This window comes from Vollenhovia emeryi, unplaced genomic scaffold (assembly GCF_000949405.1).
Source record: "Vollenhovia emeryi isolate VEMERY1.0 unplaced genomic scaffold, V.emery_V1.0 DF939237.1, whole genome shotgun sequence".
Taxonomy (NCBI): domain Eukaryota; kingdom Metazoa; phylum Arthropoda; class Insecta; order Hymenoptera; family Formicidae; genus Vollenhovia; species Vollenhovia emeryi.
This window is the reverse complement of record NW_011967129.1, coordinates 15914-25699: the sequence shown is the minus strand read 5'-3', so window position 1 is coordinate 25699 and position 9786 is coordinate 15914. Positions and strand designations below refer to the sequence as shown.

The window sequence follows — 9786 nt, the reverse complement described above, 5'->3', positions numbered from 1 at the left end:
TATATTCGAAAGAAAATAAAAGATAAGAATTTGATCGCGAAGTATACAGCGCATATACGCTTCACACATTCACAGCCACCGTGTACAATCAACACGTTGCAGGTGGAAGAAAAATTTGTCGACGCGAGCGACCTTAATTAGATGAAGCATAAAATGGGCGGCGAAATCTTCCTCATTACGCTAACGATGTGCAAGTGTCTTCTTACGATGCCAAGAGATGTCGAGTTGTATCCTTTTTAGCTCACGTTGCGTCATAAATATATCTAGTTAAGACCCGCGGGGAATTCTGGCGGATAACTGGAGCGAAAATTTCGTCACCTGGGTGCTCATTATGGTGAATCTTTTATCTATTTCGCACGCGCGTGCGGATCTCGGTGTTTATCGCATAACTGCTTGCGAACTTCCGCGAAGAGCCGGGCGCGAATCGATGCGATAATCCTCGGTAATTTAAAACGCAGCCGACGTAAAGAAGAAAAAAAAATACGGGGACGTAATTTTCAAGATATTTCCGTAGCAAATTGTTTAATGAAGTGTTCGTCGGGACAAAGTCGAGCCGTATGAACTCGTGGAACGAGCGCGGCTGAGCGGCAATACAATAGCTTCGTGATAGTCCGCGTGCACTATTATTGCCCTCGCTGCGCCGCGCATTGTAGCAATAAAATTGCATGTTTTCAAAGAGTGTCTGCAAAGTCGGAAGCAAGCAGTTACCGTGGTCACGGTAGTTCGCTTGCAATAATGCGCCCGTCACTTAATTAATTTTTTTTTCCTTTCTGTTTACATCGACGGAGTATCGCGAGCGCGACCACATTTTTTTTCCGTACGCGATAACAATCATTACGCCGTATTATGTAAACTGCGATTAATCTCGTAGCCTTGCCGTACGGTGTGACTAACAGCCCGGCCGTTGTCAATGATAGCAGGCCCGCGATTGCGCCCCGCGCAATCTGATCGTGAGTGCGATTGATAAAGGAGCGCGTTACGTGAAGACGACTACAGCCCGGCCGTTTAGCGAGAAACGCGAACAAGACAATACATTCCTTGGGCGAGATACGCGCGGCGGGCGAGGCGCGTTTTGTTTGTACACGACGGGACCAAGCCTAGACGGCCAATATTTGTTGCGCACTGAAATATTGTCATTAATAGGCACTTCCGCGATTCGCAGGCCGCGCCTTATCCACTCGAGGAGGCAAATCTCACCGAGGGGCCGGACTTTTTCGGGCGGGTGGCTGCATCGACATCCCGCTGCGGGCAGGTTTGAAATACGCAGCGCTAAATTCTCGACGAATTTCAACCAATTTCCTACGTGACTGTTGCGCGCAACGCGACACGAGATAAGGGCTCTTCGCTCAAGCAATTTATTGGTTTAATTCGCGCAACAATCGTATTGGCGTTGCTGCACAATTGAATGTCCGCCGCTTTAGCTCGCGAAATTTGCCGTTGGAAAAATTATTTATCCGATACCGTTGATCCGGTGGCACTCGGCACGAAAAGCCCGCCCGGCGCCTGCGAGCAGGTTCGTGCGTGCCTGTGTGCCTATCGATTCGCAAATCCGCGCGCAATTTTGATAGATGTCATATACATGAATCGCTAGTTCCAGCGGGCCATCATTAATCTCCGGACGCATAAAGGCGAGCGTTATTTATTAAATCTCGGTGCGACACGACATATTTAACTGTTCGTCGCAGCGGCGATCGTAATCGGCGATCAAGACAGAGCGCACGGTCACAACTTGTAAAAAAAACATGCGTTTGAAATCAAACAAATTGGTTTGAATGTTGACACCTCACTAGACTTTTATTTAATCTCGAAGAAATTGCTTCTTCACCTTAACAAAAATTTTATTCGACTCAGACTGGAATTTCTAAGAGAATTCATATCTGTTTCTTCAAATCTAAGGAGATGTTTTAGTAGAAGTAACTAAAAATTTAGTATGGATTCAAAGAAATATGATTTTAACGTATCTCATTTGTTTAACCTGACTAAATCTCTTTTTCTGGGTCAAAATTCAAAGAAATTTGTTTCACTCCAAACAGACTTGTTTCAGGTGTATATGATTTTCGGGATAAATTTTAAGAGAAAATTCTCGGCGTGTACCGATGTGTCGAAGGATTGGGCCGAGAATTGCTGACTCGAAACGCTCGGACAATTGATTATAGAGTGACTAGTCCACCAGCGTCTGCGGCAATTCCATGTCTCGTTGTACCGCGACGGACGTCGCGCGTTAATTGATCCCGCGTACCTATCGATGATTAATTACGCATCCCGGCGCGCAATTAAACGGCCGCGGGAGCACCATCGGTTGTTTACCGAAACTCCTAATTGACGCCAGCTCAATTCACGCGCGAGTCCCGCCGGAAACGCGCGTTACGCCGGCGAATCACAGACTTCTATATACTACTGAACTACTATATTTCGAGCTCAAAAGTGAGGCAAGAGTCCCACCGCGTCTTGTTAGGTGAATAGAATAGTATGTAGAAGTCTGTGGGGCGAACGCACTCTTCTCTAAACGCGCTTCTTCTTCTTCTTCTTTTTCCTCTTCTTCTTGTTGCTTGCCACCTGATTTCGATTCTGATCCAAAATCGAGCCACGGCTAACCGATGGTCGTGTTCGGTTCACTTCTTCTTCTTGTGTAATAATCAATGGTCGTAAAATATCTTCTCTAGGTTTTGTCTCACGTTGCTTTTTAGCTGCTCGATTGCAACGCACTGTTAGTCGCCTCTTACGACACGGAAGGCTGGCCGGATCGACGCACACGCGCGTACCATCCACGGATCATCCTCGCAGCCCGTGATTGTTAACGGTCTCGTTATCGATTTCGGGACGCGAGCTCGCTTCCCGCCTCCGTCCCGGGTCAGGAAAGTAGCGATAAATGATGAACTTCCCATCGCGATAATGCCCGCGGATTCCTCTGTCGGACAAATAATATCAGGACGCGGACTGATGCTCTTCCGCGTCTCGTGGAAGGTGGGAAGAAAGGTGCGCTCGCGCGGGCAGAAGGGTCACACCGTAGGAAAGTTCCTCGGTGACGGGAGAAGAGGGAGCTTAAGAGTTGTTTGGTCACTTGGCGGATATATACGAGTAGTTGTTGATAATAAATGTGTACACGTCGAAAGCTCGTTTTATAACGCCGCGCGAGTACGCTATCGCGTGCATGCATTAGGGTAATTGCATTAAGGTAATGCTTGTTTTACGGTGCCCGTGTATAACCGTGATTGCTGGATTATCGGCCGCCGTCGATTATTCCGCGCTCATTTCCTAATGCATCTTCTCCATCGCTGCCGGGCGAGACGATTTAAAGCGTAACATCTTCGCGCGATACAGCACGGTGTGCATCAACGTTTCGAACGGCGATTATTTAGAACAGCGGGTGTCTTCGCGTATTCCTCGTTCGCCGAATTAGATCCCTAGGATTCGAAAGTGACTCATGTCGCGCGAGCAATGAATGAATTATTTATCGTTACAGGAGGAACATTCGCAGGTCGACGAGATTAATTGAGGAAAAAACCGAGGGGTAAACCGCTGATCAAAATCATGTACATACACCAACGCCCAGTGGGCATTGCTTTATCTTATTATCTTGTTTTATCTTTTTAGATTCTTTACACAAGTTCCTCGGCAAGATTAGCAGCCTACCGAAGTAAAACCAAGTGCTCAAAGTACCAGAACGAGAACTGGATAAAACAGGCTTTAAACCTAATACACGAGGAGGAAGAAGAAGATTTTTTATGATACCCCAGCAAGGCCAAGTAACACCCACCAATGCCCACAAAATGCCTGGCAATGCCCTCGGCGGTTTACTCCTCAAAGAAAACAATTTTTATGAATTAAAAGTGAACTCTTCTTATCAGGTAAGCGTTGAAGCTACTTTGTTGGTGCCTCACCTTTTATGTTACTCTCTAATGTCACTTTTCTCTGTGCTCTGTACTTCTTAGGGCCTGAGCGGAATGGCTATCTTAAACCATTAAGGCAGCCTTGACAATGTTTTATGTTTTAAGCCTTTGTCTTCAAGTACACTTCTTCTTCCTCGCACAATGACTGTCTTACGTCTTAAGAGTACAAGACAGCCATTCTGCTCAGGCCCATACGTACACGGAAAGACCGGCTAAGGCAAAACTAACTAAAATGAAAATGTTGCGCCGTATAAACAGTAAGGGCATCTACATTGTTTTGCGTTGCAACGTTCGCTAAGTTTGCTGCACAAAACGCATATAGTTGTCTCCACTACTTATCATACCAACGTGCGTATGACAACCACAGATAAAGCTGTCCCAAATATTACCGTTTATTGGAGTTGTGCCAACCCTAATTAGACACGTGGCAACCATATCGGTCTCTCCGCGTGGCGATAAACTAAATGAAAATAACAGAAAACCCACAAACTCGAGAGTCGCGGCGAGACACGAATAAATTTCCGCGCGGCGTTGAGTCGCGTTACAGGCGGGTGCGCGGCAACGTAATTAAGACACGTCGAATTGTTCGTCGATAACGCGTCACGATACTTTCTTATGCGGCGACTGTTGTGAAGATTGTGTAGAGCACTTACGGGACTGCGACGTACAGCAATTTCGGATGCGGCTTCGCTCGCGAGAGCGTGGAAACGCATCCGCTGTGCCTCCTAAAGGGGGTCAACGGTAGCGTTACTCTCATGGTTCCCGAGTCCCTTCGCGCCAGTCTGGGAGCGACTTCGTGGGGTATAACGAGGGCGTACTCGTTCATCTTGAGAAACGTTTGAACGGCGCCGTTTCCCTACCGATATTTATAAGCCCCACATGTGCGCGCGTCGCAGCAGCATCCGACCCGGCGAGCAGATCTCCACCGACCGTTATTTATCTCCGATGGTTTGCGTCGAGTGCGTTTACATCGAGGTTGCGCAACGCGCGACTGTGTTTCCCGAGCCCTCCTGTTACCGAACCGTTTTTCTCGCTCCAGCTGGCCCGCCGTAGCGAAAGCCTGATCAGCGGCGGGTGAACGACATTATTGATCGGCAAATCAACTCGCGATGTTTACGCTCGCGATTACGCATCGAAAGTAATTACTCCGCCCTCATTAAAACTTGTGCAAATTGTCGTCGTTTATACGTCACTTCTAACTGGCCGATTTATACACAGACGATCTCCAGAAAATGCTTTTCGAACTTTCCCTGTAACGACTCGCAATTTACATCGGGTACATTATCATAAACGCGAGGAATATGACTCCCCGGGCGTGAAAAAGGACCCGCAAAACGCCCTTTCGGTCAGAGTGGTTCTTTACGATGTTATTTGTAGAAAAGACCATTACGGGGCGAGAGAATAATAGTCCACATTACGGCCCGCGTCGCAGAGAGCCGTGACGTAACACACATCGCGCAGTTTTACGTACAATTGTATTATCTGCGCCGTGAGATAACGTAGCCAAAGAGAATTTCGGTACTTCGTGCGACTCGACAATTTAGTGCTTCAGTCCTATTTGAGTTTCGCGAAAGCGTTGGCCATTGTTTACAAACTGCATAACCTGTTCTGTCGGGGGAACAGTTTTCATCCAGGTCACGCTTTCAATTTACCAGTTAATTGAGTGATCTTTTTTATTACATTTTGGAATAGAAACACCAGGAAAAAAAAGAGAGAAAGAGAGAGAGAGAGAGAGTCAAGACTAATGTACGTAACTACAAGTATTACGCAATTTTTATTCAACAAGATCGCTATGCTCTTCGGCGCGTAGGTCGAGCGAATAATTTTTAATTCCTTCAATTATCGAGGAAATATTGACACCTAACAGTCGCGACTGGATCGCGACGCTCTCCGCTGCGTTTCATTTTCTAGCCAATTTGAAATGTCTACAGCGATCTCGCAGACACGGCGGAGAGTTGGCGATACCAGCGTCTATTTGAAAAATTGTTTCCCCACCCTCCTGCGGTGCACCGAGAGCACCGAGAAGCCGCGGGAAGAAAGAGAGAGAGAGAGTAAACGGACACCTATATTGCCACGACATCCCCGCCGGGTAAACAGAGCGAGAAACGTCAAGATGGGAATGCATCATTCATGAAGCGGTGCAAGAGCATCGCGCAAGATGCGTCGGAGCCTTCACGGAATCCGTAAAGTTCTCCTAACGAGAACGTGCGACGTCTATATCTTTGAAACAGACGACAGTTTGTTATAACTTGACGTCTCGCTGGACGATTAATTGGAGCAACTTATAACTGAGTCCTCCGCTGGTCGATTTCCCGTAATAGTTGAGCGAAGGCTACACTGATAGCAGATTGTAAATGGATTTCCGAGAAGACGGAAATGTAATTGCGAACGTATTCCGCGAGAGCGATTTGAAGATTTGTATTTTGCTACAATTCCTTTTTGTTTAAACGTCACGTCGAGAGAAATGCTGTCTCACGTTAATTAAAAAAAAAACACAGCCTGATAACATTTGAAAGTCCCGGTTATCTCCATCCATCTCCGTGCAATATCTTATCGCGATGTTTTTTTATCTCTAATGCGACTAGTTCATTAGATAGATATTCTGATTTACTTTAATTGCCTCTCGAAAGGCACGAAGCGCGTTTGAAAGAGCAGAAAGGGGAAGAGGGTGGGAAAAACGAGTTAACTCGCGATGCGAACGATGCCGAGCACTTTTCTGGTTTCGCCGCGGTAATGGATCTGAAGTCACCTTTAACATGTTCTCTTGAAACTCGGGGATGAGATTTTCAGACGATCATTCCGCATTCGAAATGTTTTAGATTCTTGCTATTCCGCGACGATTAGAAAAATCTCGAAACAATTTTCGAGTACGTCGTCGTATTTCTACCAGGGTTGGCGAAATTCCACAATTTTTGGATAAAGTCCATGCAGTGGTAAAAACCGGCAAAAACTGGTCTTCTCTATTAAAAACGACAAGATAAGTAGAAAACTTTTAGAAAGCGCTGCAAAAAAAAGTATTGTTTCCCGCATAAACTGGAAATTAATATAAAATTTAGTATCCCCGAAATTCTCGTTTTAAAAACATGTATTTATTTCAATAAAACAATTTTTTAATTAAAAAATTTATTATATTGATTTCTTTTTAAAATAGAGATTAATATCTAATGAAAGACTATAAAAATAACTAATATCTATATAAATATATTTCAAGTATTAGTTATTTTTTTAATTTTTGTCAATTTATTCCATTGAATAAAGTCCGGGACGGTAAAAACTGGAATGTACCGTGGTTTTTTCCACCCCCTGGATTTTTCCAGCCAACCCTGATTTCGACGTACAATAAAGATGTTATTGTCGCGATATACGTATGTATTAAAATAAGAATAGTAAATAAATTAAAACGCACCAAGTCCTCCTCGAAGCTACTCCCAAAGTTACTGTACAGAGACGGAGCTGTTAGGAACATTGTTTTCCGCGAACAAAGAGCTCAGCCATTAACGCGACACGCTAATTAGCGTAATACAAAAGTTTGCGCTTGGGGCAACTAGATTAGTGCGCTCTTGATAAAATCGCGCACGACATGAGGAAAGATTGGAAAGGACGAGAAGAAAGTACGCAAATAGCACGCCGGGGAAATCCTTCGGTGCATTGTGCAAGCAATGAAAAGACACGCCCTGGCCAAAGTAAATTCGGAACGATGTTACGAAAATGGTGAAAAAAAATTGCTCGTGTCTTCAACGGATAAATGGCGCGGACATAAATTGAGACGGAATTGATTTGTATGAAAATTAATAGCGTTAAAATCGCGCAGGAACGATATTTCATTGGTACTTTGGCTTCCTCGTTCGCCATTCGGCGAAATCTCCAAGCTATCGTTTAAATCTGACTCATTCCGTTTAGCTTAACATACCCATGTAACGCTTTCTCTTCAAAACAGATTGCAGAAGTATATTTAAAATTTACAGAGAAAATGCGACGAGGATTTTTCTAAATTGGAGAAAGCAGGACGCGAGTTCCGTAGTCACAATCGCGAGAGAACGACCGGCGCGCGAAGTCAGCATCCTTTCTATTCACGGCGTGTTACGTTTCTCCTTAAAATTTTCTGTAATGTTTTCGGTTCGTATCGGGGCCACCGCTGTAACCTATTTATCGGGTCCAATTACGCGTACCCTGTGGATAAATTCATTACGGGTTTACGTGACGACGTCAAACTCAATGAAGTCCCAAATTCAATGGCAACCAGGTCCCTGGCGCGGATATCAATTAATAGACCGATATCAATCAATGACTACGGTGTAAAATCGATTTATCAGAATCAACGGCTACGACCAAGCGCCGTCGCTTGCGCGCGCCGCGCATTTATCACCATTTTTTCCAACATAATGCTAGGTCCAAATCCTATCAGAGATTCTCTCGCGAGTGTGGGAAAGCGTGGTACGCAAAAATCCGTATTTTTCGCCGAGCAAAATTGCTTATCCGCCGCGAAGCAGTAATAGTCGCAAAACAGGGCCGCGGAATCATTTCGAATGCTTTCCAATTGAAACATATAAGCAATCACATGGCCGATAATCTAGCCGATACGTGTCCGCGATACAGATGACAATTCGGTTACGACGGATGTTTGAATAGATACAGAAAACTAACGAAGCCGATGGAAGATGGGGAGCGCCCCGGATTGCTTTCGATAACGGGGGGAAAAAAAAGAAATTATTTTTCTCCGGCGCAAGCTATCAACGTTCGACCCCGCCGCGACAAATATGTTTCATTATTTCCTCGATACGTCTTGCCAACGCTGCTCTTTTTGCGGAGCGGGGATTAAATTTTCCAAGTTCCCTCTCGTACCGCTCGCGCTTAACATCGAATACATTCCCATGGTTTCCCCACGGAAGACATTAGACGTTGTACGGTGTACATGCACATACTCTTCCTCGCCGAAACTTTTAGACCGAGCGCATTTTCTGTCTTTCTTAAATAACAGCAATCCCGACGCGTCTGCACTCACGCGGCGCGATTGCGATCGGAGTATCGCGCGGTTCTCGCACTCGTTCCAAAGGCGCGCACCGGCTGGATTTATCTACCCTGCACTTGTGGTCTCGAGGTCCTCGCGGCAGGCACACCCCTCGCACACTCAACGACAGTCTGTCATTAGATCGTTGAAACGTTTCAGCTCTAATGCGCCCGGGTACCGGAGCACCAGCACACGTTCGCACGCGGCGCGAACGTGTCGTGGTCGCGAGTGGTCGCGCGCGCGCGCGCGAGAGCAAGAGAGAGAGAGCTCTACACCCCGGCTAATCACGGATTAACCGCCGGAATCGGACGGAATCGTTCCCGACGACTGTCGCGATGTCTCAAGGCCGCGGGGGAAACGTCAATATCAAACTCAGGCCGATCCTTACGTCGCGAAATGCGACCGACCTCGTCGGTCGCGTGCCGGACGCGAACTGACTCTTGCCATGCCGGCGTCTGTTGCTTATACCCAGTATAGCTGCGCGCATCACGCTCCGAAGTCTGCGATCGTTCCCGACGAACGGAATCGGTTCACCGCGTGCGTGTACGTACGTATGGTATGTGTGTGTGTGTATATATTTTTTATGTATATGTATACATTTGCGCTTCGCTTATCTAACGACGATAGGAGTCCCCTATCTCTCTCCCCTCACCTCGCATCTAAGGGATCCCTGTTTCCACTCTCGCCGAGGGATTCTACAAAGTCCGAAGTAAATATTCCCTTAGCGAAAATGCGATTAGACGCACGAACCTGATTTACCCTTTGTTATTTAATTAAAAATCTCTTTGCAGCTAATCCCCAAATTAAAATCCCGCTCCAAGCAACGCCCGCCATGGAGAGAGCCCCGGGGTTCGGATATTCGAGTAACCTTAATCGAATAATCAATTA

General features: G+C 46.1%; 1 protein-coding gene across 1 annotated transcript in view; it reads right to left on the bottom strand.

Annotated features, from left to right (window-relative positions):
• LOC105560212 (cAMP-specific 3',5'-cyclic phosphodiesterase) overlaps nt 1-8939 on the bottom strand; it is an 84383-nt gene extending 75444 nt beyond the window's left edge. The window contains exon 1 of the mRNA XM_012009111.1: nt 8813-8939. The gene's annotated coding sequence lies outside the window, so the exon portion shown is untranslated. The remainder of the gene's footprint in view (nt 1-8812) is intronic.
• Nucleotides 8940-9786: the final 847 nt, after the last annotated feature.